This window comes from Musca autumnalis, unplaced genomic scaffold, assembly GCF_047663935.1.
Source record: "Musca autumnalis isolate F117 unplaced genomic scaffold, ASM4766393v1 scaffold_4, whole genome shotgun sequence".
NCBI classification, from domain to species: domain Eukaryota; kingdom Metazoa; phylum Arthropoda; class Insecta; order Diptera; family Muscidae; genus Musca; species Musca autumnalis.
The window spans coordinates 237161602-237187209 of NW_027411977.1; the positions used below are offsets into that span (position 1 = coordinate 237161602).

Below are 25608 nucleotides of genomic sequence, written 5' to 3' on the forward strand. Positions count from 1 at the left end.
GAGACCTAAAACATTGTAATCAAACATATCATTTTGATTACCGATAGAAGATCTTTCATAGTTAGTCTAAAAATAGAAGACTTCAGATGCCATGGAAAGATGTAGGATATGGTATTCTATAGATAGAAAGCCTTAAAAGTTTTTCTATGAAAACGGCATTCCAGTTTAAATCTTTAAATAAAAGTATGTTCTGTACAAAACCGATTTTTCAAGGGTTTTAAGAGACCTTTCATATGTCTTCCGTAGAAATCTAACATCTTCCCTTTTTAAATATTTACCTCAAATGATCCTCTAAAAATAGGCTTTTGAGAACTATATTGACCACAAATTTGCCTGTCTCTAGAAGACCTCAAAGTGTTTTCTTCTGTATGCAGATTACCTTAATTTTTTTTCTTTCGTCTATAGGATATCTCATGCCTATAAAAGACCCCAAATAGTCTTCTTTTGTGCATAGAAGTACCTCAATAGACCTAATGCTGTATATAGAAGATATTCTTCTGATTAAAGAGACCCCATGAGGTCTTCTTCTACCTACAGATGACCTCAAATGGTCTTCTTCTGCCTATAGAAGACCTCAAGAGGTCTTCTTCTGCCCAGAAATAACCCCAGAAGATTTATTCTGCCTATGGAAGACTTTATGAGGTCTTCTTCCTCCTTAGAAAAACCTCAGAGACCTACTTCTGCAAATAAAATACCTCAAGAGGTCTTCTGTTGCAAGTAAAAGACCAAAATAGACCTATTCATGCCAATAATAGACCTCCGGAGGCCAACTCCTGCCTATTAAACTCCTCAAGAGGCCTACTTATGTTTATAGAAGGCCTCAAGAGATTTTCTTCTGTCTATAGAAGCCCTCTTGAGGTCTTCTTCTGGCAATGGAAGCTTCAGGAGGCCTTCCTCTGGCAATGGAAGACCTCAAGATGTCTTGTTCTGCCTATGGAAGAACCCAAGAGGACTTTTTCTGCCTATAGAAGACCCCAAGAGATCTGCTTCCACCTATATGAGACATTAAGAGGCCTACTTTTTTCTATAGAATGCCTCAAATGATTTTCTTTTTCCAATAGAAAATCTCAAGATGTCTTCTTCTGTCTATAGAAGAACCTAAAAGGCCATTTGCTGGCTATAGAAGACGAAAGAGGTTTGCTTCCGCCTTTAGAATACCTTAAGCCACCTACTTTTGTCTATAGAAGGCCAAGGGGTCTTCTTCCGCCTTTAGAATACCTAAAGAGGTCTACTTTTGTCTAAAGAAGGCCTCAAGGGATTTTGTTTTTCCTATTGTAGATCTCCTTCTGTCTGCGTTTTCATTTTCACGAGGTCTTCTCGGTCTATATAAGACCTCAAGATGTCTTCTTCGGTCTGTAGAGGACCTCAAGAGTTCTTCTTCTGCCAATAATAGACCTTAAGAGACCTTGTTTTGCCAATAAAAGATCTCATTCATGTCAATAAACGACCTCTAGAGGCCTACTACTGCCTATTAAAATCCTCAAGAAGCCTAGTTCTGTCCTCACGAGAGGACCTCAAGAGGTTTTTGCTGTATATAGGCTACCTAACTAGGTCTTATTCTGTCTATAGAAGAACCCAAAAGGCCTTCTTCTGCCTATAGAACAACCAAGAGGTATGTTTGCGCCTTTAGAATACCTAAAGCGGCCTCCTTTTGTCTAAAGACGTCTTCTTCCGCTTATAGGAGACCTCAAGAGGTCTTCTTCTGTCTATAGTTGAGGTATTTTTCTGGCTATGGAAACCCTTAAGTGGTCTTCTTCTGCCTATGAAAAGCCTCAAGATGTCTTTTTTCTGCCTACAGAAGATCCTAAACAACCATTTTCTGCCTACAGAAGACGAAAGAAGTCTGCTTCCGCCTTTAGAATACCTTAAGCCGCCTACTTTTGTCTATAGAAGGCCTCAAGAGATTTTTTTGCCTATAGGAGATCTCAAATGTCTTCTTCTGTCTATGGAAGCCCTCAAGAAGTCTGCTTCTGCATATGGAAGGCCTCATGATGTCTTTTTTCTTCCTACAGAAGAACCTAAACGACCATTTTCTGCCTACAGAAGACGAAAGAAGTCTGCTTCCGCCTTTAGAATATCTTAAGCCGCCTACTTTTGTCTATAGAAGGCCACAAGAGATTTTCTCTTGCCTATAGAAGATCTCAAGATGTCTCCTTCTGTCTATAGAAGAAATCAATTGGTCTCCTTCTTCTATATAGAAAAACTCAAGGGGTCTTCATATGCCTATAGAAGACCCCGAGAGGTCTTCTTCCGCCTTTAGAATACCTAAAGGGGTATACTTTTGTCTAATGAAGGCCTCCAGAGATTTTGTTTTTCCTAAAGTAGATCTCCTTCTGTCTTCGTTTTCTTCTTCACGAGGTCTTCTTCGGTCTATATAAGACCTCAAGATGTCTTCTTCGGTCTATAGAAGACCTCAAGAGGTCTTCTTCTAACAATAATAAACCATAAGAGACCTTTTTTGTCAATAAAAGATCTCATTCATGTCATAAACGACCTCTAGAGGCCTACTACTGCCTATTAAAATCCTCAAGAAGCCTAGTTCTGTCTATAGAAGACCTCAAGAATTCTTTTTCTGTCTGGCTACCTAAATAGGTCTTATTCTGTCTGTAGAAGAACCCAAAAGGCCTTCTTCTGGCTATACAACAACCAAGAGGTCTGTTTGCGCCTTTAGAATACCTTAAGCGGCCTCCTTTTGTCCAAAGAAGACTTCATGACGTCTTCTTCCGCTTATAGAAGACTTCAAGAGGTCTTCTTCTGCCTATAGAAGAGGTATTTGTCTGGCTATGGAAGCCCTTTAGTGGTCTTTTTCTGCCTATGAAAAGCATCAAGATGTCTTTTTTCTGCTTACAGAAGAACCTAAACGACCATTTTCTGCCTACAGAAGACGAAAGAGGTCTGCTTCCGGCTTTAGAATACCTTAAACCGCCTATTTTTGCATATAGAAGGCCACAAGAGATTTTCTCTTGCCTATAGAAGATCTTAAGATGTCTCCTTCTGTCTATAGAAAAAATCAATAGGTCTTCTTCTATATAGAAGGACTCAAGAGGTCTTCATCTGCCAATAGAAGATCCCGAGAGGTCTTCTTCCGACTTTAGGAGACCTAAAGAGGACTACTTCTGTCTTTAGAAAGTCTCAAGAGATTTTGTTTTTTCTATAGTAGATCTCCTTCTGTCTGCATTTTCTTCGATTTATAGAAGACTTCACGACGTCTTCTTCGGTCTATATAAGACCTCAGGACGTCTTCTTCGGTATGTAGAAGACCTCAAGAGTTCTTCATCTGCCAATAATATACCTCTAGAGGGGTACTCCTGCCTATTAAAGTCCTCAAAAAAATAGTTCTGTCTATAGAAGACATCAAGATCTCATCAAAATCTCAGAAGGTCGTCTTCCGTCTATAGAATAAATTAATTGGATCTATTATGTCTTCTTCTGTATGTAGAAGTTATCAGGAGGACTTCTTAATTCTCTAGATGACCACTAGAGGTCTTCTTTTGTCCACAGAATACATCAAGCGGTTCCTCTTATGTCTATAGGAGACTTCAAGAGGTTTTCCTCTGCTCCAGAAGACTCCATGCTTATATAAGGCCTCTATAAAAGACATCAAGCGGTCTTCGTCTGTCAAAAGAAGACCTCCAGAGGTCTTCTTCTGTCTATAGAAGTTCTCAAGGGGTCTTCTGCAAAGTGGTCCTCTTCTGTCTGTAGAAGACCTGAAGAAGCGTTCCTGTGCCCACAGAAGATCCCATGTCTGTAGAAGACCTCTATGGAAGACGTCATGCGGGTTTGCTGTGTCTATAGAATAGCTCAAGAGTTCACTTTCTGTCAAGTGGTCTTCTTCTGTCTATAGAAGACCTCAAAAGGACTTCAGCTGCCTCTACCTCTTTAGAAGATAACGAGCGGTCTTCCTCTGTCTATAGATGTCCGCAAGAGGTCTCTTTCTGTCAAAATAGGTCTTGTTCCGCCTTTAGAATACCTTAAGCCGCCTACTTTTGCCTATAGTAGATCTCAAGATATATCCTACTGTCTGTAGAAGAAATCAATAGGTCTGCTTCTGCTAATGGAAGGCCTCAAGATGTCTTCGTCTGCCAATATAAGGCCTCTATAAAAGACATCAAGCGGTCTTTTTCTGACAAAAGAATATCTCCAGAGGTCTTCTTCTGTCTATAGAATTTCTCAAGGGGTCTTTTGCCAAGTGGTCCTCTTTTGTCTATAGAAGAACTCAAGAAGTTTTCCCGTGCCCACAGAAGACCTCAAGAAGTTTTCCCGTGCCCACAGAAGACCCCAAGTCTAAAGAAGACCTCTATGGAAGACGTCATGCGGTCTTCCTCTGTCTATAGAATAGCTCAAGAGGTCTCTTTCTGTCAAGTGGTCTTCTTCTCTCTATAGAAGGCCTCAAAAGGACTTCAGCTACCTCTTAAGAAGATACCGAGCGGCCTTCCTCTGCCTATAGATGTCCGCAAGAGGTCTTCTTCTGTCTATAGAACTTCACAAGGGGTCTTATTTCTTCAAGGGATCCCCTTCTTTCTATAGAAGACCTCAAAAGGAATTCCTCGACCCCTTTAGAAGATACCGAGCGGTCTTCCTCTGTCTATAGATGTCCGCAAGAGGTCTTCTTCTGTCTATAGAACTTCGCAAGGGTGCTTCTTTTGCTAAGGAATCCCCTCATGTCTATAGAAGACCTCAAAAAGTCTTCCTCTACCCACAGAAGACCACAAGTCCACAGGAGACTTCAAGCGGCCATCCTTTAACGATGCAAGACATCAAGAGGTCTTCCTCTGTCTATAGAAAATCTCAATAGGTCTTTATTCATCTGTCTATAGAAGATCTCTAGAATTCTGCTTCCATAGAAGACTTACAAAGGTGGTATTTATCTGCATATAATAGATCTCAGGAAACCTTATTTTATCTACAGAATACATCAAGCGGCTTTTCTCTGTCCATAGAAGTCCTTAAGATTTCTTTTTCTTCTCTCTATAGAAAACCTCAAAAGATGTTCATCCGGTCTTCAGACCTTAAGAGATCCGAGTCTATAGAAGACCTCTATATATCGAACTACTGAGGTCTTCTTCTATCTACTGTCTGCAGAAATGCCAAAGGGGCCTTCTTCTGTCTAAAGAAGAAAAATCATCAAGAGGTCGGTGATTATACGATACCTCAAAAATATTCTCTCTATAGATAACTTGAAGAATTATTTTCTCTATAGAAGCCTTCGAAAGGTTTTCCCACATTGAATACCTTTAGGCCATGGCTTGAAGTCATTTAGGTCTTCGCTTAAAGACCTTTAAGCCTCCTCCGGAAAACCTATGGTCTTCGGTTGAGGACAATACGGCCTTCTCATGAAGGCTATCTCATTGACGAACTTTTGATGTTCTAAATGATTAATTTAAGATTTCGCTTGACATCCGTTTGGTTTGCCTCAGGCCTTCTTATGAAAGTATTTAGGGATTGAGTACCTTTGGTCTTCGAGTGAGGATCTTTGGGTCCATAGATCTAATCAAATATATCTTCTCATGAAAGGATTTCTAATTGAATATCGTTTTGTCTTCTCATGGAAGACCTTTAGTTTTTATCATCGAAGCCTTTCTCATTGTAAAGCTTCTCTGAAAGACCCTTAGGTATTCTCTTAAAGATCTTTCGGTCTTCTCATTGAAAACATTAAGGGGTTCGCTTGAAGACCTTTAGATCTTCTTCTACAGACCTTTGCATTTTCTTTGTTTTAGTTTTTCTTAAGATGTTCTCATTGATTACTTTAAGATGTTCCCTTTGAAGATATTAGGTCTTCGTTTCTCATTAAAAGTTTTTTCATTCATAACCTGTTGGTCTTCTCTCATAACATCTATAGGTCTTTTCATTGAAGACCTATATGTCTTCGCTAGTGCTTCAAGAATACCTATTTGGATGGCAAAAGTTCTTGCTTGAACCTGAGTTTGGGATAGACTTCCACCTCGGTCTTTTTTGCGCTAGCCAAACAAACATTTAGTTTCGTGTTGATTTGCTTCACATGAGCTTTCCAACGAAGTGTTTAGCTTTTTTCAAATGTATTAACTCGCAATCCTTAATAACAAATCCGCTATGTTTACAATGTTGTCCAGCGTCCACTAAACACCACATCTATTAGCTTTTAATAAATGTCAATTTGTGGTGCGGTAGTATTACCACTTTAAGCCATTATCAAGTTTTTAATGTAAAGTGTTTTGTGTAATTCTCAGATTGCCAATCATGGCAAAATTGCATTAGCATTGATAAAAAATTGAAAATTATGTAGTGGCATACAATCAACAGTCGTCGGGTTAGACAGCCAGCCAGCCAGTAAGCCAGTGCTGTAATGACAACACACTTAATAATGTCACAAAAAAGCTCCATAAGCGGACCAGCAAAGATATGAGTAGCAGAAATAAAAAAATACAGATATTAAAACAAATTGTCAAGTGTCTCATTGACAGACGATACGAGACGGGCGAAGCAGCACTTGAAAACTTTATGAAGCAACATAAACATGGTCGATAAAGATTGGAAGGAGGGGTAGGAAAAGAGGGAGGGACATCAATATAAGTGAATTGTTAATGCGGTTATAAAAACATAAAATACAAAATAATTAAGAGACATGTTGGCCAGGCCAAACATGAAAATAAACAAATGAGAATTGTTTTTTATTAACGTAATGAGGTGTCATTTTTATTAATGAAGTTGTTTTGTTTTCTTTTTAGATTTTCTTGTGATCTATACCAAAGGATTAGAAAGTAAATGGTAAGTACATGAATTATTTTTGTCACACTCACCTTCTAGGTGAGGCAAAGGCCATATGAAGTGCATGTTACTACCAATGATACAGTTCAGAAGCAAAGAAAGGAGCTGCAACCCTTGTCATACCACTGTACAGCCTTCTGCTTTCTCATTGGAAATTTATTTTATTGATTTTCCTTATATCTCTCAAACGCTTTGAATCACCACCACCACCTTAGATTCCTATGAAATTGATTGCTAATTATCTCTTCATTTCATCAATCACTTTGCCAACCCTCCTTCATGTTGATTTTATCTATCGATGAACCATAACGAGAACACGTCCCTGAATTGAATTTGCTTTGCAGAAAACGTTCGATTCGAAATGCCTGCCTCACTTATCAATTGGAGCGAAAATATTCTTAACGTTTGCCTATCCTAATTTCTGTTAAAATAAAACAGAATTGCAACGAAAAATGTTTGATAAACAAATTATCAATGAAGTATTTATGTAGGTTACCCCCATCTTGGAGTGCTAACAAATTTGCATAGCCTTATTGAACAGCTACTGATTGCTTTTGCGGGGATATGTGTTATAGGCTATAACTTATAGCTCCCCTCTCTGGAAAGAAAAATACAGCACATATTCTTTGATACGTTTCTTCTTTACTATTCACAATCGCACTAATCACATGGAAAATCGTTTACTGTTGGATTTTCTTTTATGAAAATTGTATGTGGAAAATATTTTTTTTTTGTGTACAAAGAAGTAAAATCGAGTTACAAAGGATTAAAGGCAACATAGAGAAGGTACTTTGTGCTTGCAAGTCATTATAAGTTGCCTTTATAAGCAATTAGCGTAGGTCCTTTACACCAACTTTACTTTTCTATTAATATGTAGCTAATGTTATGGGAAGGATTACACCTGGCAAGACTCCTTAAGAAATAATTTATTCAAAAGACTAGCAGACTACAAATAGCCAACCACAAATTTTATATTCCAAAAGAGTCAATAAATCATAAAACATTTTTAAAACATATTTTTCAAGCAATAGATCACAAAACAATCTATAAAGGAACCGCTTCTTCAAAAAAGAGTTCTCAAAAGAGCCCTTTATTTATGACTGGGACTTCGAATTAATCTCTCGATTGTATTGCAGAGTCAATGCTAAATACTTTTCTTAAGACAGCACAAAAATAATCCCTATACCGTCGCTAGTCTAGAGAAGCAACCGCAAGAAACCCATCATTACATTGCGACACGAGCAGGGAATTCAAAATTGAAGTTTTCTTAAAAGAATAATTTTGTAATAAAGTTTCCCAGAGCTCTTTTGGTTGACAAATCATCTATAAGTTAAGAATCTTTTTCCTTCACCAAAGGCCCAAAAACGTGGATTTTTTAGGATTTTTTTTTCATTAACCCAAAGGGCCCAAAACGAGGATTTTTAAGCATTTTTTTCATTAACCCAAAGGCTCCAAAACGTGGATTTTTTTTAAGATTTGTTTCATTCACCAAAAGGGCCCGAAACGCAGTTTTTTTAAGAATTTTTCCATTCGCCCAAAAGCCTCAAAACGTGGATTTTTATACCCTCCACCATATGGAGCGCATAATTAAATTTGTCATTCCGTTTGTAACACATCGAAATAATCGTCGGAGACCGCATAAAGTATATATATATTATTGATCAGCATAAAATTATATGTCGATTTAACCATGTCCGTCTGTCTGTCTGTTGAAATCAAGATAGAGCTCGCAATTTTAAAGATAGAGAATTAATATTTGGTACAGAAGTTTTTATTACTTGAAGGATGGTTGGTATTGAAAATGGGCTATATCGCTCCACGTTTTGATATAGCCGCCATAGAACGGTACCACCCGATTTTCGGTATTTTGAAGGTATTAGTTTCATTATAGCACCGAAATGGCTGAAATTTGGAACTAAGTCTTCTTTAAGGGTACAAAACTTTCCCCCAGAATTTTGCCGGTATCGGTCCACGCCTTCATATAGCCCTCATAGAACGGTACCTCCCGATTTTCGGTATTTTGAAGGTTTTAGCTTCATTATCACACCGATATGGCTGAAATTTGGTACTTAGTCTACGTTGGGGTAAAACAACTTTCCTCCAAAATTTTGTCGGTATCGGTCCATGCCTTTATATAGCCCCCATAGAACGGTACCTCCCGATTTTCAGTATTTTGAAGGTTTTAGCTTCATTATGACACTGGTATGGCTGAAATTTTGTACTTAGTGTACGTTGGGGGTATACAACTTTCCTCCAAAATTTTGTCGGTATCGGTCCATGCCTTCATATAGCCCCCATAGAACGGTACCTCCCGATTTTCGGTATTTTGAAGGTTTTAGATTCATTATCACACTGAAATGGCTGAAATTTGGTACTTAGTCTACGTTGGTGGTATAAAACATTCCCCCAGAATTTGTCGGTATCGGTCCATGCCTTCATATAGCCCCCATGGAAAGGTACCTCCCGATTTTTCGTATTTTGAAGGTTGCGTCTTCAATATTCCACCAAAATGGCTGAAATTTGGTATTTAGTCTTCAATGTGATATAAAACTGTTCGCCAGAAATATGTCTGTACAGGTCCACGCTTTCATATAGCCCCATTTCTGACTAAAATTCGTCGGTATAGGTCCACGTTTCGATATAGCCCCCATACAACGGTACCTCCCGATTTTCCTAATACTGAAGATTGCGACGTCAATATCCAACCGAAATGGCTGAAATTCGTTATTTCGTCTTGCAAGAGTTATAAAATATTCCAGAAGAGTATTATCAGTATAGGGCCACGTCTTCCTGTATTTCCATAGAAGCGTACTTCTTGATTTTCTGTATTTTTTAAGTTTTAGCCACATTCTCTTACCGAAATATAGGAAATTTGGTATTTAGTCTTCTTTGAGCCTAAAAACTTTCCGTCAGAAATTTGTCGGTATAGATCGACGTTTGGAAATATCCCCCATAAATTGCTGAAATTTAGTATTAAGTCTTCTTCATACACGAAAGGAAACTAATTATTCCATTTTACTTCAATACAACTTGTGGTGGAGGGTATAACAAGTTCGGCCCGGCCGAACTTAACGCCTTTCTTACTTGTTTATATTATGTTTTTTAACACCAAAGACCCCAAAACGTGGATTTTTGAAGTAATTTTTTTAACATTAAAGATCCCAAGCGTGGATTTTTAAAGTAGATTTTTCATAATACCAAAGACCCCAAAACGTGGATTTTTAAGGTAAAGTTGTTCTAACACCGAAGGCCCCCAAAAGTGGAATTTTTAAGATTTTTTCCTTGACCCAAAGGGCCAAAAACATGGATTTTTTTAAGATTTGTTTATTCGCCCTAAGGCCCCAAAAAGTGAAATTTTTAAGATTTTTTTCCTTCACTCAAATGGCCTAAAACGAGGACTTTTTAAGAATTTTTTTTCATTCACCCAAAACCTGGAGTTTTTTAAGAATTTGTTCATTCACCCAAAATATCCAAAACGTAGATTTTTTAAGAATGTTTTTCCTTCACCCAAAGGGCCCAAAACGTGGATTTTTTATGATTTTTTTCATTCACCCAAAGGCCCCAAAACCTGGAGTTTTTTAAGAATTTGTTCATTCACCCAAAAGATCCAAAGCGAGGATTTTTTTAAGATTGTTTTCATTCAACAAAAGGACCCGAAACGCAGACTTTTTTAAGAATTTTTTCATTCACCCAAAAGCCTCAAAACGTGAATTTTTTAAGAATTGTTTTCATTCCCCCAAACGCCCCAAAACGTGGATTTGTTTAGAGATTAACACCAACACGTGGATTTTTTATAGTATTTTTTTAAACACCAAAACGTGGATTTTTTGAAGTAATTTTTTTACCATCAAAGATCTCAAGCGTGGATTTTTTTAAAGAAAATTTTTCGAACACCAAAAGCCCCAAAAAGTGGAATTTTTAGGACCTTCTTCATTCACACAAAGGGCGTAGATTTTTTAAAATTTTTTCATTTACCAAAAGGCCCCAAAACCTTGATTTTTTAGGATTTTTTCATTCACCCAAATGTCCGAAAACGAGGATTTTTTAAGCCCCAAAACTGGGATTTTTAAGTTTTTTTTTAAGATTTTTTTTTTCAATCACCCAAAGGCCTCGAAACGTGGATTTTTTAAGATTTTTTTCATTCACCCAAAGGCTCCAAAACCTGGATTTTTTTTGCGAATTTTTTCATTCACTTAAAGGCCGCAAAACGTGAACTTTTTATTTACTCAAAGGCCCCAAAACGTGGATTTTTCAAGAATTTTTTCATTCACCCAAAGTCCCCAAAACGTAGATTTTTTTAAGAATTGTTTTCATTCATCCTAAGATTTTTTTCCATTCACCCAAAAGGCCCCAAGACGTGGATTTTTTAAAAAATTTTTTTAATTCACCCAAAGGCTCCAACACGTGAATTTTTCGTTTACCCAATGTCACCAAAACGTGGATTTTTTAAGATTTTTTCATTCATCTAAAGGCCTCAAAAAGTAAATTTTTTAAGAATTTTTTCGCCTAATTACCAAAAAATTGGATTTTTTTAAGATTTTTTTCATTCACCCAAAGGTCCCAAAACGTGGATTTTTAATTTTTTTTTTCATTCATCCAAAACCCGAAAACGTGGATTTTTCTAAGATTTTTTTATTCAACCAAAGTCCCAAAAACGTGGAATTTTTGAGAATTGTTTTCATTCATTCAAAGAGGCCCCAAAACGTGGATTTTTTTAAAGATTTTTTTTCAATCACCCAAAGGCTTCGAAACGTGGATTTTTAAAAAAATTGTTTTCATTCAGGACCCAAAACGTGGAATTTTTAAGACTTGTGGAATTTTGAAGAATTTTTTCATTCAACCAAAGGCCCAAAAACGTGGATTTTTTAAGAATTTTTTTCATTCATCCAAAGGCCCCAAAACGTAGATTTTTTAATTTTTTTTCTTTCACCCAAATTAAAGTAAATTTTTCTTAACACCAAAGACCCAACAACGTAAATTTTTTCTTATCTCCAGAGACCCCAAAACGTAGACTTTTTAATGAATTTTTTCTTCACACCAAAGACCCCAAAACGCAGATTTTTAATGAAATTTTTTCTTACCACCAAAGACCCCAATACGTGGAAGTTTTGTCATTTCCCAAATCCCCAAAGCGTGGAAATCATTCCATTCCAAGCAAGCAAGTACACTGGTAATTACAATGGCGCCCGAGCAGGGTCTCGAGAGTTGTATAATAATATATAGCAACTTCTGAAACTGGTCATAACAGGTGCTAAGAGTTTCACGGAAATATTTAACCGAGATATCACTAGATCACCATAAAGGAGTTATGATAACAGTGTTCAGAATTCTTTAACGAATAACGCGACCTTAATAAATAGCAATTAGAAGTATTCTGCCAATACGAAATGATTTTTCTCTAGTATTGTTCAGTACACTCCGATAAGTCTTGGAGACAAAAACTCTACGCTCACTTTGAGGATCTGCATGATAAGATCCGCTCCATATGTAGAATGCGACTCAGCAATTCAATCCGAAAACATAAATATATTTTTTCGGAATGCACTACTTGAATATCGCTGTAACATTTGATGGAGATCTAAGTGTTCTATCAGAAATGGTTATGATAACCCAGCAAAATAAATTGGAAGTAGTGCAATGTGGACTAGTTCTTTCACGGCATGTTTTGATGCAATTCAAACGGAGTCGTGAAAAAGGCACTCCCTTCCTTACATTTTAACCGCATTTGGATGCAATCCAAAGAATCACAACCATTTGTCACTTTTTAAAGGCTCTCCGTTCGCTACATTTTATTAGCAGTTGTTAGAGATCCCTACAAGTACATAAATCAGTTTGTACATCTCTATAGGCAGAGGCATACATTTTCCAAAAAGAGATAAACGTGTTAACATTTCCAAAAATTTGTTAATGTAAAATAAAAAATATTTAATTTGTGAACATTTTTCCGGTAACTCACGAGAAGAAAATTTCGCAATGGAGGGATGTTGGAGTACATGTCGAAATCTTATTGAATTCAATGGAGAATTTTCATAGTTTGTGTTAATGTAATAAAGTTCTTAATATATTTGTTTTACACAAATAATAAATGCATTTTATTTGTTCTGGGATATTTTGTAATGGCTTGCACACATTCCACAGAATGTATCAAAACACGTGCTTTAGACTGCATCCTATTCTAGCCCCAAAGGGTTAGTTAAAATCCAGTGCTAGAGGGTCAGTTAAAATGCAATGCTAAAGGCTCAGTTAAAATGCATTGCCAAAGGGTCAGTTAAAATGCAGTGCAATGGAGTGCCTCTTTCAGTAGTCACGCTCTTGTAAGAATCATGAGTGAAAATGCATTATTTGATGCACTTACACATCACTTCGACACCTCCAAATAATAGTATGCTAAGTCTAAAAAGTGAGTTTTGCAGGAGAAGCTCTCAAAGTGTGGAAATTTTTTTGAACTTCAGTACTATGCTAAGTCAATATTTGTTTACAACTTCTGTTCGGATTGACCGATCATTACCAAAATTTGACAGAATTTAAGTTAAAGGATGTTCGACACCTCCAAATAATATTTTGCTAATTCTGAACAGTGAGTTTTGCAGGACAAGGTCTAAAAGTTTGGAAATTTCTTTGACCTTCAGTACTATGCTAAGTAAATATTTGTTTATAACTTCTGTTCGGATTGTCCGATTATTACCAAAATTTGACAGAATTTAAGTTAAAGGATGTTAAATATAAAAATGTAAAGAACTTGAAAACATGCTAAGTCGACTTAGCATACTATTGTTTGGAGGCGTCGACTTGTACATATGTATGATCTAACTGCCTCCTTGGCGGCACACTTTTTGCTGGGAAAGTATACGAACACATTCGTGCATATCAGATACTCAAAAACTTCGGAGCAACACAAGCCGAATAACAAATTACAAAGTAATGCAAACAAACTACCTTCTGCATTTCTGGTAATCATAACAATAGTGGGTTACTTCTTTAACATTTTACAATATAAGACCACTTTTTCTACTCATTACTAACTAAAGAGGCCTATAGAAGAAACCTCTAACATTTGAGCTTCATTTCACTCATGTTACTTGTTTGAGTTAAAGTCCCTTTTCCTTAACCTAAACAAATATGTTGCTGTTTTCTCTGCCCTCCTTAGTCCTGTTTTATATTAAAAAAACTATATCCTGCAATTTTCCTAACTGTTAATAAGAATTGTGTGCTAAGTGTATGTTAGACAAATAGTTCGGGCCATGAATATTGTATGAGTACGATATTAGTAAATATGTGTGTATGTATGTCATAGAGACAAAATGAAGGCATATTACTACACATTGCAAGAAATTCATAATGACAAGAACGTTACAGGAACGCCATATTTTCTACACCCCATTCAATAAAGCACAGAAAAAAGGAATAAGGCCTAATCGTTGGGAACTAAAACGGGAAACTAAACAATTTCCTATGTATGACAATGCAGAAGGGTGAGACAATAATATGTACTAAGCATGTGTCAGGGCAGACAAAAACAGGAACCATTGTACCGTAATAAGAGTTCATATATATTGCATGAAGAAATACATATCTATATGTATATATGTGGAATATTTAAAAAGGGGGGAACATTTGCACGAAGTTTTAGCTGGAAGTAAATGTTGCCATTGGTAAATATTTATATGTTGTCATGTGTGAGCTAAGGACTTGGTGGGCAGGAAGACTAATGTAAACAATATAATTATTTGTTACGGGAAGGTAACATGGGATGGTGCCTAAGATGACTTCCAATTCTCAAAAAAAACACGTTTTGTGAATGAAAAAAGTTCTTTAAAAAATCTACGTTTTGTGGTCTTTGGGTGAATGAAAAAATTTCTTTAAAAAATCCACGTTTTGTGGTCTTTTGCTGAATGAAAAAATTTCTTTAAAAAATACACGTTTTGTGGTCTTTGGGTGAATGAAAAAATTTCTTTAAAAAATCCACGTTTTGTGGTGTTTGGGTGAATGAAAAAATTTCTTTAAAAAATCCACGTTTTGTGGTCTTTGGGTGAATGAAAAAATTTCTTTAAAAAATCCACGTTTTGTGGTGTTTGGGTGAATGAAAAAATTTCTTTAAAAAATCCACGTTTTGTGGTCTTTGGGTGAATGAAAAATTTCTTTAAAAGATCCACGTTTTGTGGTCTTTGGGTGAATGAAAAAATTCTTTAAAAATCCACGTTTTGTGGTCTTTGGGTGAATGAAAAAAAATTCTTTAAAAAATCCACGTTTTGTGGTCTTTGGGTGAATGAAAAATGCTATAAAAATCCACATTTAGGTAAATAAAAAAAATGTTTATAAAATCCACATTTGTGTGAATTAAAAAGTATTTAAAAACATGAATCTCACTTTATAAATTTCGAAATGTCTCTTTAATTTTCAAAATGTATCAGTTGAGTATGGCCATATGTCCCCCATCTCAACACCCACTCACCCACCGAGCTCAAAACCAAACATCATTTGTAAATGTATTGGTAAATATGGTTTTCATTTGAGCACACATTCGCATTCACATAACAGCCAGGACCTCTTACTAACTAACAAACTGACCACATCTGTACTTAGGTAATTTAATACGAATAGGGAATGTTTAGAAAAACATCCTCACCCAACCCCCAACACTTTCTAATAAACCCATATTCACATAGTAACACTGAGTGAGGGAACTTTGGGAGAGTTTATAAATTTTATATGAAAATTGTTTGTTAGAACACATTTATGCACAAAAGCCGAAACGTGTCTGCATTTAAATTGAACACCAGTGCCATGGCAAGGCAAAGCATCTCAATTTCACAAACACTCTTCCAATTTTTTTGTTTGGGATGGAGTGAGCAGTGTGTTAGGTGATTTGAGATATGACCAAACATTTGATGCCACCATTTTGTTACAATATTTACAGCCATTTTAGCCAAATAAATGTTCGGATGAGGAGAAAAAAAAACCAGACGTAGCACCATAGATGCTTGGTAATCGTATTTTTGGGGAACATTTTTTTTGGAACTTTGTACCCACCATCAATGGACAAAGACAAATGATTTCAAGTGTTTTGGGTGTTGAATACCAGCAGTGGTCTTTCACTACTAATACTCCCGAATACAACAATGAGAGTTTCGAAACAAAAAATGGGAACTTGTAATCATTGTTATTTGAATTATGGAAATGCCGAAACTACTACCTTTTTGGGGAGGGGGTTTGTAGAGGGATTAGCTGTTCTCTAGTATAAGTTGTATCCTCGTTGGTTATTTTAAAGGTAGGACAAAAATTTGTTTAAAAATCCACGTAAAGAAAACGTTTGTGATAGAAAAAAATTTTCTTTAAAAATCCACGTAAAGAAAACTTTTGTGGTAGGAAAAATTTTCTTTAAAAAATCCACGTATTGAGGCCTTTTGTGGTAGGAAATTTTTTCTTTAAAAAATCCACGTATTGAGGCCTTTTGTGGTAGGAAATTTTTTCTTTAAAAAATCCACGTATTGAGGCCTTTTGTGGTAGGAAATTTTTTCTTTAAAAAATCCACGTATTGAGGCCTTTTGTGGTAGGAAATTTTTTCTTTAAAAAATCCACGTATTGAGGCCTTTTGTGGTAGGAAATTTTTTCTTTAAAAAATCCACGTATTGAGGCCTTTTGTGGTAGGAAATTTTTTCTTTAAAAAATCCACGTATTGAGGCCTTTTGTGGTAGGAAATTTTTTCTTTAAAAAATCCACGTATTGAGGCCTTTAGTGGTAGGAAATTTTTTCTTTAAAAAATCCACGTATTGAGGCCTTTTGTGGTAGGAAATTTTTTCTTTAAAAAATCCACGTATTGAGGCCTTTTGTGGTAGGAAATTTTTTCTTTAAAAAATCCACGTATTGAGGCCTTTTGTGGTAGGAAATTTTTTGTTTAAAAAATCCACGTATTGAGGCCTTTTGTGGTAGGAAATTTTTTCTTTAAAAAATCCACGTATTGAGGCCTTTTGTGGTAGGAAATTTTTTATTTAAAAAATCCACGTATTGAGGCTTTTTGGGGTAGGAAAAATTTTCTTTAAAAATCCACGTACTTTTGTGGTAGGAAAAAAATTTCTTTAAAAAATCCACGTACTTTTGTGGTAGAAAAAAAATTTATTTAAAATATCCACGTACTTTTGTGGTAGGAAAAAAATTCTTTAAAAAATCCACGTATTAAGCCTTTTGAGGTAAGAAAAATTTCTTCAAAAAATCCACGTATTGAGGTCTTTTGTGGTAAGAAAAATTTTCTTTAAAAAATCCACGTATTGAGGCCTTTTGTGGTAGGAAAATTTTTCTTTAAAAAATCCACGTATTGAGGCCTTTTGTGGTAGGAAAAATTTTCTTTAAAAAATCCACGTATTGAGGCCTTTTGTGGTAGGAATTAAATTCTTTAAAAAATCCACGTATTGAGGCCTTTTGTGGTAGGAAATAAATTCTTTAAAAAATCCACGTATTGAGGCCTTTTGTGGCAGGAAAAAATTTCTTTAAAAAATCCACGTATTGAGGCCTTTTGTGGTAGGAAAAAAATTCTTTAAAAAATCCACGTATTGAGGCCTTTTGTGGTAGGAAAAATTTTCTTTAAAAAATCCACGTATTGAGGACTTTTGTGGTAGGAAAAATTTTCTTTAAAAAATCCACGTATTGAGGACTTTTGTGGTAGGAAAAATTTTCTTTAAAAAATCCACGTATTGAGGACTTTTGTGGTAGGAAAATTTTTCTTTAAAAAATCCACGTATTGAGGCCTTTTGTGGTAGGAAAATTTTTCTTTAAAAAATCCACGTATTGAGGCCTTTTGTGGTAGGAAAAAATTTCTTTAAAAAATCCACGTATTGAGGCCTTTTGAGGTAGGAAAATTTTTCTTTAAAAAATTCACGTGTTGAGGCCTTTTGTGGTAGGAAAAAATTTCTTTAAAAAATCCACGTATTGAGGCCTTTTGTGGTAGGAAAAAATTTCTTTAAAAAATCCACGTATTGATGCCTTTTGTGGTAGGAAAAAATTTCTTTAAAAAATCCACGTATTGAGGCCTTTTGTGGTAGGAAAAAATTTCTTTAAAAAATCCACGTATTGAGGCCTTTTGTGGTAGGAAAAAATTTCTTTAAAAAATCCACGTATTGAGGCCTTTTGTGGTAGGAAAAAATTTCTTTAAAAAATCCACGTATTGAGGCCTTTTGTGGTAGGAAAAAATTTCTTTAAAAAATCCACGTATTGATGCCTTTTGTGGTAGGAAAAAATTTCTTTAAAAAATCCACGTATTGAGGCCTTTTGTGGTAGGAAAGAATTTCTTTAAAAAATCCACGTATTGAGGCCTTTTGTGGTAGGAAAAAATTTCTTTAAAAAATCCACGTATTGAGGCCTTTTGTGGTAGGAAAAAATTTCTTTAAAAAATCCATGTATTGAGGCCTTTTGTGGTAGGAAAAAATTTCTTTAAAAAATCCATGTATTGAGGCCTTTTGTGGTAGGAAAAAATTTCTTTAAAAAATCCACGTATTGAGGCCTTTTGTGGTAGGAAAAAATTTCTTTAAAAAATCCACGTGTTGCGGCCTTTTGTGGTAGGAAAAAATTTCTTTAAAAAATCCACGTATTGAGGCCTTTTGTGGTAGGAAAAAAATTCTTTAAAAAATCCACGTATTGAGGCCTTTTGTGGTAAGAAAAAAATTCTTTAAAAAATCCACGTATTGAGGCCTTTTGTGGTAGGAAAAAAATTCTTTAAAAAATCCACGTATTGAGGCCTTTTGTGGTAAGAAAAAAATTCTTTAAAAAATCCACGTATTGAGGCCTTTTGTGGTAGGAAAAAATTTCTTTAAAAAATCCACGTATTGAGGCCTTTTGTGGTAGGAAAAAATTTCTTTAAAAAATCCACGTATTGATGCCTTTTGTGGTAGGAAAAAATTTCTTTAAAAAATCCACGTATCGAGGCCTTTTGTGGTAGGAAAAAATTTCTTTAAAAAATCCACGTATTGAGGCCTTTTGTGGTAGGAAAAAATTTCTTTAAAAAATCCACGTATTGAGGCCTTTTGTGGTAGGAAAAAATTTCTTTAAAAAATCCACGTATTGAGGCCTTTTGTGGTAGGAAAAAATTTCTTTAAAAAATCCACGTGTTGCGGCCTTTTGTGGTAGGAAAAAATTTCTTTAAAAAATCCACGTATTGAGGCCTTTTGTGGTAGGAAAAAAATTCTTTAAAAAATCCACGTATTGAGGCCTTTTGTGGTAAGAAAAAAATTCTTTAAAAAATCCACGTATTGAGGCCTTTTGTGGTAGGAAAAAAATTCTTTAAAAAATCCACGTATTGAGGCCTTTTGTGGTAAGAAAAAAATTCTTTAAAAAATCCACGTATTGAGGCCTTTTGTGGTAGGAAAAAATTTCTTTAAAAAATCCACGTATTGAGGCCTTTTGTGGTAGGAAAAAATTTCTTTAAAAAATCCACGTATTGAGGCCTTTTGTGGTAGGAAATTTTTTCTTTAAAAAATCCACGTATTGAGGCCTTTTGTGGTAGGAAATTTTTTGTTTAAAAAATCCACGTATTGAGGCCTTTTGTGGTAGGAAATTTTTTCTTTAAAAAATCCACGTATTGAGGCCTTTTGTGGTAGGAAATTTTTTATTTAAAAAATCCACGTATTGAGGCTTTTTGGGGTAGGAAAAATTTTCTTTAAAAATCCACGTACTTTTGTGGTAGGAAAAAAATTTCTTTAAAAAATCCACGTACTTTTGTGGTAGAAAAAAAATTTATTTAAAATATCCACGTACTTTTGTGGTAGGAAAAAAATTCTTTAAAAAATCCACGTATTAAGCCTTTTGAGGTAAGAAAAATTTCTTCAAAAAATCCACGTATTGAGGTCTTTTGTGGTAAGAAAAATTTTCTTTAAAAAATCCACGTATTGAGGCCTTTTGTGGTAGGAAAATTTTTCTTTAAAAAATCCACGTATTGAGGCCTTTTGTGGTAGGAAAATTTTTCTTTAAAAAATCCACGTATTGAGGCCTTTTGTGGTAGGAATTAAATTCTTTAAAAAATCCACGTATTGAGGCCTTTTGTGGTAGGAAATAAATTCTTTAAAAAATCCACGTATTGAGGCCTTTTGTGGCAGGAAAAAATTTCTTTAAAAAATCCACGTATTGAGGCCTTTTGTGGTAGGAAAAAAATTCTTTAAAAAATCCACGTATTGAGGCCTTTTGTGGTAGGAAAAATTTTCTTTAAAAAATCCACGTATTGAGGACTTTTGTGGTAGGAAAAATTTTCTTTAAAAAATCCACGTATTGAGGACTTTTGTGGTAGGAAAAATTTTCTTTAAAAAATCCACGTATTGAGGACTTTTGTGGTAGGAAAATTTTTCTTTAAAAAATCCACGTATTGAGGCCTTTTGTGGTAGGAAAATTTTTCTTTAAAAAATCCACGTATTGAGGCCTTTTGTGGTAGGAAAAAATTTCTTTAAAAAATCCACGTATTGAGGCCTTTTGAGGTAGGAAAATTTTTCTTTAAAAAATTCACGTGTTGAGGCCTTTTGTGGTAGGAAAAAATTTCTTTAAAAAATCCACGTATTGAGGCCTTTTGTGGTAGGAAAAAATTTCTTTAAAAAATCCACGTATTGATGCCTTTTGTGGTAGGAAAAAATTTCTTTAAAAAATCCACGTATTGAGGCCTTTTGTGGTAGGAAAAAATTTCTTTAAAAAATCCACGTATTGAGGCCTTTTGTGGTAGGAAAAAATTTCTTTAAAAAATCCACGTATTGAGGCCTTTTGTGGTAGGAAAAAATTTCTTTAAAAAATCCACGTATTGAGGCCTTTTGTGGTAGGAAAAAATTTCTTTAAAAAATCCACGTATTGATGCCTTTTGTGGTAGGAAAAAATTTCTTTAAAAAATCCACGTATTGAGGCCTTTTGTGGTAGGAAAGAATTTCTTTAAAAAATCCACGTATTGAGGCCTTTTGTGGTAGGAAAAAATTTCTTTAAAAAATCCACGTATTGAGGCCTTTTGTGGTAGGAAAAAATTTCTTTAAAAAATCCATGTATTGAGGCCTTTTGTGGTAGGAAAAAATTTCTTTAAAAAATCCATGTATTGAGGCCTTTTGTGGTAGGAAAAAATTTCTTTAAAAAATCCACGTATTGAGGCCTTTTGTGGTAGGAAAAAATTTCTTTAAAAAATCCACGTGTTGCGGCCTTTTGTGGTAGGAAAAAATTTCTTTAAAAAATCCACGTATTGAGGCCTTTTGTGGTAGGAAAAAAATTCTTTAAAAAATCCACGTATTGAGGCCTTTTGTGGTAAGAAAAAAATTCTTTAAAAAATCCACGTATTGAGGCCTTTTGTGGTAGGAAAAAAATTCTTTAAAAAATCCACGTATTGAGGCCTTTTGTGGTAAGAAAAAAATTCTTTAAAAAATCCACGTATTGAGGCCTTTTGTGGTAGGAAAAAATTTCTTTAAAAAATCCACGTATTGAGGCCTTTTGTGGTAGGAAAAAATTTCTTTAAAAAATCCACGTATTGATGCCTTTTGTGGTAGGAAAAAATTTCTTTAAAAAATCCACGTATCGAGGCCTTTTGTGGTAGGAAAAAATTTCTTTAAAAAATCCACGTATTGAGGCCTTTTGTGGTAGGAAAAAATTTCTTTAAAAAATCCACGTATTGAGGCCTTTTGTGGTAGGAAAAAATTTCTTTAAAAAATCCACGTATTGAGGCCTTTTGTGGTAGGAAAAAATTTCTTTAAAAAATCCACGTGTTGCGGCCTTTTGTGGTAGGAAAAAATTTCTTTAAAAAATCCACGTATTGAGGCCTTTTGTGGTAGGAAAAAAATTCTTTAAAAAATCCACGTATTGAGGCCTTTTGTGGTAAGAAAAAAATTCTTTAAAAAATCCACGTATTGAGGCCTTTTGTGGTAGGAAAAAAATTCTTTAAAAAATCCACGTATTGAGGCCTTTTGTGGTAAGAAAAAAATTCTTTAAAAAATCCACGTATTGAGGCCTTTTGTGGTAGGAAAAAATTTCTTTAAAAAATCCACGTATTGAGGCCTTTTGTGGTAGGAAAAAATTTCTTTAAAAAATCCACGTATTGAGGCCTTTTGTGGTAGGAAAAAATTTCTTTAAAAAATCCACGTATTGAGGCCTTTTGTGGTAGGAAAAAATTTCTTTAAAAAATCCACGTATTGAGGCCTTTTGTGGTAGGAAAAAAATTCTTTAAAAAATCCACGTATTGAGGCCTTTTGTGGTAGGAAAAAATTTCTTTAAAAAATCCACGTATTGAGGCCTTTTGTGGTAGGAAAAAATTTCTTTAAAAAATCCACGTATTGAGGCCTTTTGTGGTTGGAAAAAATTTCTTTAAAAAATCCACGTATTGAGGCCTTTTGTGGTAGGAAAAAATTTCTTTAAAAAATCCACGTATTGAGGCCTTTTGTGGTAGGAAAAAATTTCTTTAAAAAATCCACGTATTGAGGCCTTTTGCGGTAGGAAAAAATTTGTTTAAAAAATCCACGTATTGAGGCATTTTGTGGTAGGAAAAAATTTGTTTAAAAAATCCAAGTATTGAGACCTTTTGTGGTAGGAAAAAAATTCTTTAAAAATTCAACGTTTTGATGCCTTTGGTGGTGGGAAAAAAATCTTTAAAAATCCACGTATTGAGGCCTTTAGTGGTAGGAAAAAATTTGTTTAAAAAATCCAAGTATTGAAGCCTTTTGTGGTAGGAAAAATTTCTTTAAAAAATCCACGTATTGAGGACTTTTGTGGTAGTAAAAATTTTCTTTAAAAAATCCACGTATTGAGGCCTTTTGTGGTAGGAAAAAATTTCTTTAAAAAATCCACGTATTGAGGCCTTTTGTGGTAGGAAAAAATTTCTTTAAAAAATCCACGTATTGAGGCCTTTTGTGGTAGGAAAAAATTTCTTTAAAAAATACACGTATTGAGGCCTTTTGTGGTAGGAAAAAATTTCTTTAAAAAATCCACGTATTGAGGCCTTTTGTGGTAGGAAAAAATTTCTTTAAAAAATCCACGTATTGAGGCCTTTTGTGGTAGGAAAAAAATTCTTTAAAAAATCCACGTATTGAGGCCTTTTGTGGTAGGAAAAAATTTCTTTAAAAAATCCACGTATTGAGGCCTTTTGTGGTAGGAAAAAATTTCTTTAAAAAATCCACGTATTGAGGCCTTTTGTGGTAGGAAAAATTTTGTTTAAAAAATCCACGTATTGAGGCCTTTTGTGGTAGTAAAAATTTTCTTTAAAAAATCCACGTATTGAGGCCTTTTGTGTTAGGAAAAAATTTCTTTAATAGCTTCACGTATTGAGGCCTTTTGTGGTAGGAAAAAATTTCTTTAAAAAATCCACGTATTGAGGCCTTTTGTGGTAGGAAACAATTTCTTTAAAAAATCCACGTATTGAGGCCTTTTGTGGTAGGAAAAAATTTCTTTAAAAAATCCACGTATTGAGGCCTTTTGTGGTAGGAAAAAATTTCTTTAAAAAATCCACGTATTGAGGCCTTTTGTGGTAGGAAAAAATTTCTTTAAAAAATCCACGTATTGAGGCCTTTTGTGGTAGGAAAAAATTTCTTTAAAAAATCCACGTATTGAGGCCTTTTGTGGTAGGAAAAAATTTCTTTAAAAAATCCACATACTGACAACTTTTGTGGTAGGAAAAAAATTCTTTAAAAAACCCACGTATTGAGGCCTTTTGTGGTAGGAAAAAATTTCTTTAAAAAATCCACGTATTGACAACTTTTGTGGTGGGAAAATTTTCTTTAAAAAATCCACGTATTGACAACTTTTGTGGTAGGAAAGAATTTCTTTAAAAAATCCACTTATTTGAGGCCTTTTTTGGTAGGAAAAATTTTCTTTAAAAACTCCACGTATTCTGGCCTTTTGTGGTAGGAAAAATTTTCTTTAAAAACTCCACGTATTCAGGCCATTTTGTGGTAGGAAAAATTTTCTTTAAGAAATCCACGTATTGAGGCCATTTTGTGATAGGAAAAAATTTCTTTAAAAAATCCACGTATTGAGGCCTTTTGTGGTAGGAAATTTTTTTTTTAAAAAATCCACGTATTGAGGCCTTTTGTGGTAGGAAAAAATTCTTTAAAAAATCCACGTATTGAGGCCTTTTGTGGTAGGAAATTTTTTCTTTAAAAAATCCACGTATTGAGGCCTTTTGTGGTAGGAAAAAATTTCTTAAAAAAACCAAGTATTGAGGCCTTTTGTGGTAGGAAAAAATTTCTTTAAAAAATCCACGTAATGAGGCCTTTTGTGGTAGGAAAAAATTTCTTTAAAAAATCCACGTACTGACAACTTTTGTGGTAGGAAAAAAATTCTTTATAAAATCCACGTATTGAGGCCTTTTGTGGTAGGAAAAAATTTCTTTAAAAAATCCACGTATTGAGGCCTTTTGTGGTAGGAAAAAATTTCTTTAAAAATCCACGTATTAAGGCCTTTTGTGGTAGGAAAAAATTTCTTTAAAAAATCCACGTATTGAGGCCTTTTGTGGTAGGAAAATTTTTCTATAAAAAATCCACGTATTGAGGCCTTTTGTGGTAGGAAAATTTTTCTATAAAAAATCCACGTATTGAGGCCTTTTGTGGTAGGAAAAAATTTCTTTAAAAAATCCACGTATTGAGGCCTTTTGTGGTAGGAAAAAATTTCTTTAAAAAATCCACGTATTGAGGCCTTTTGTGGTAGGAAAAAATTTCTTTAAAAAATCCACGTAATGAGGCCTTTTGTGGTAGGAAAAAAACTTCTTTAAATAATCCACGTACTGACAACTTTTGTGGTAGGAAAAAAATTCTTTATAAAATCCACGTATTGAGGCCTTTTGTGGTAGGAAAAAATTTCTTTAAAAAATCCACGTATTGAGGCCTTTTGTGGTAGGAAAAAATTTCTTTAAAAAATCCACGTATTGAGGCCTTTTGTGGTAGGAAAAAATTTCTTTAAAAATCCACGTATTATGGCCTTTTGTGCTTGGAAAAAATTTCTTTAAAAAATCCACGTATTGAGGCCTTTTGTGGTAGGAAAAAATTTCTTTAAAAAATCCACGTATTGAGGCCTTTTGTGGTAGGAAAATTTTTCTATAAAAAATCCACGTATTGAGGCCTTTTGTGGTAGGAAAAAATTTCTTTAAAAAATCCACGTATTGAGGCCTTTTGTGGTAGGAAAAAATTTCTTTAAAAAATCCACGTATTGAGGCCTTTTGTGGTAGGAAAAAATTTCTTTAAAAAATTCACGTAATGAGGCCTTTTGTGGTAGGAAAAAATTTCTTTAAAAAATCCACGTACTGACAACTTTTGTGGTAGGAAAAAAATTCTTTATAAAATCCACGTATTGAGGCCTTTTGTGGTAGGAAAAAATTTCTTTAAAAAATCCACGTATTGAGGCCTTTTGTGGTAGGAAAAAATTTCTTTAAAAAATCCACGTATTGAGGCCTTTTGTGGTAGGAAAATTTTTCTATAAAAAATCCACGTATTGAGGCCTTTTGTGGTAGGAAAATTTTTCTATAAAAAATCCACGTATTGAGGCCTTTTGTGGTAGGAAAATTTTTCTATAAAAAATCCACGTATTGAGGCCTTTTGTGGTAGGAAAAAATTTCTTTAAAAAATCCACGTATTGAGGCCTTTTGTGGTGGGAAAAAATTTCTTTAAAAAATCCACGTATTGAGGCCTTTTGTGGTGGGAAAAAATTTCTTTAAAAAATCCACGTATTGAGGCCTTTTGTGATAGGAAAAATTTTCTTTAAAATATCCACGTATTGAGACCTTTTGTGGTAGGAAAATTTTTCTTTAAAAAATCCACGTATGAGGCCATTTGTGTTAGGAAAAAAATTCTTAAAAAAATCCACGTATTGAGGCGTTTTGTGGTAGGAAAAAAATTCTTTAAAAAACCAACGTATTGAGGCCTGTTGTGCTAGGAAAAA

The 25608-nt window shown here is 34.5% G+C and overlaps 1 protein-coding gene across 4 annotated transcripts in view; it reads left to right on the forward strand.

Moving 5' to 3' along the window:
- Positions 1 to 25608, forward strand: part of fz2 (frizzled 2) — a 604999-nt gene that overhangs the window by 130402 nt on the left and 448989 nt on the right. For all 4 annotated transcript variants that reach the window (XM_073986043.1, XM_073986045.1, XM_073986047.1 and 1 more), the window contains one exon: positions 6705 to 6744. The gene's annotated coding sequence lies outside the window, so the exon portion shown is untranslated. The remainder of the gene's footprint in view (positions 1 to 6704; positions 6745 to 25608) is intronic.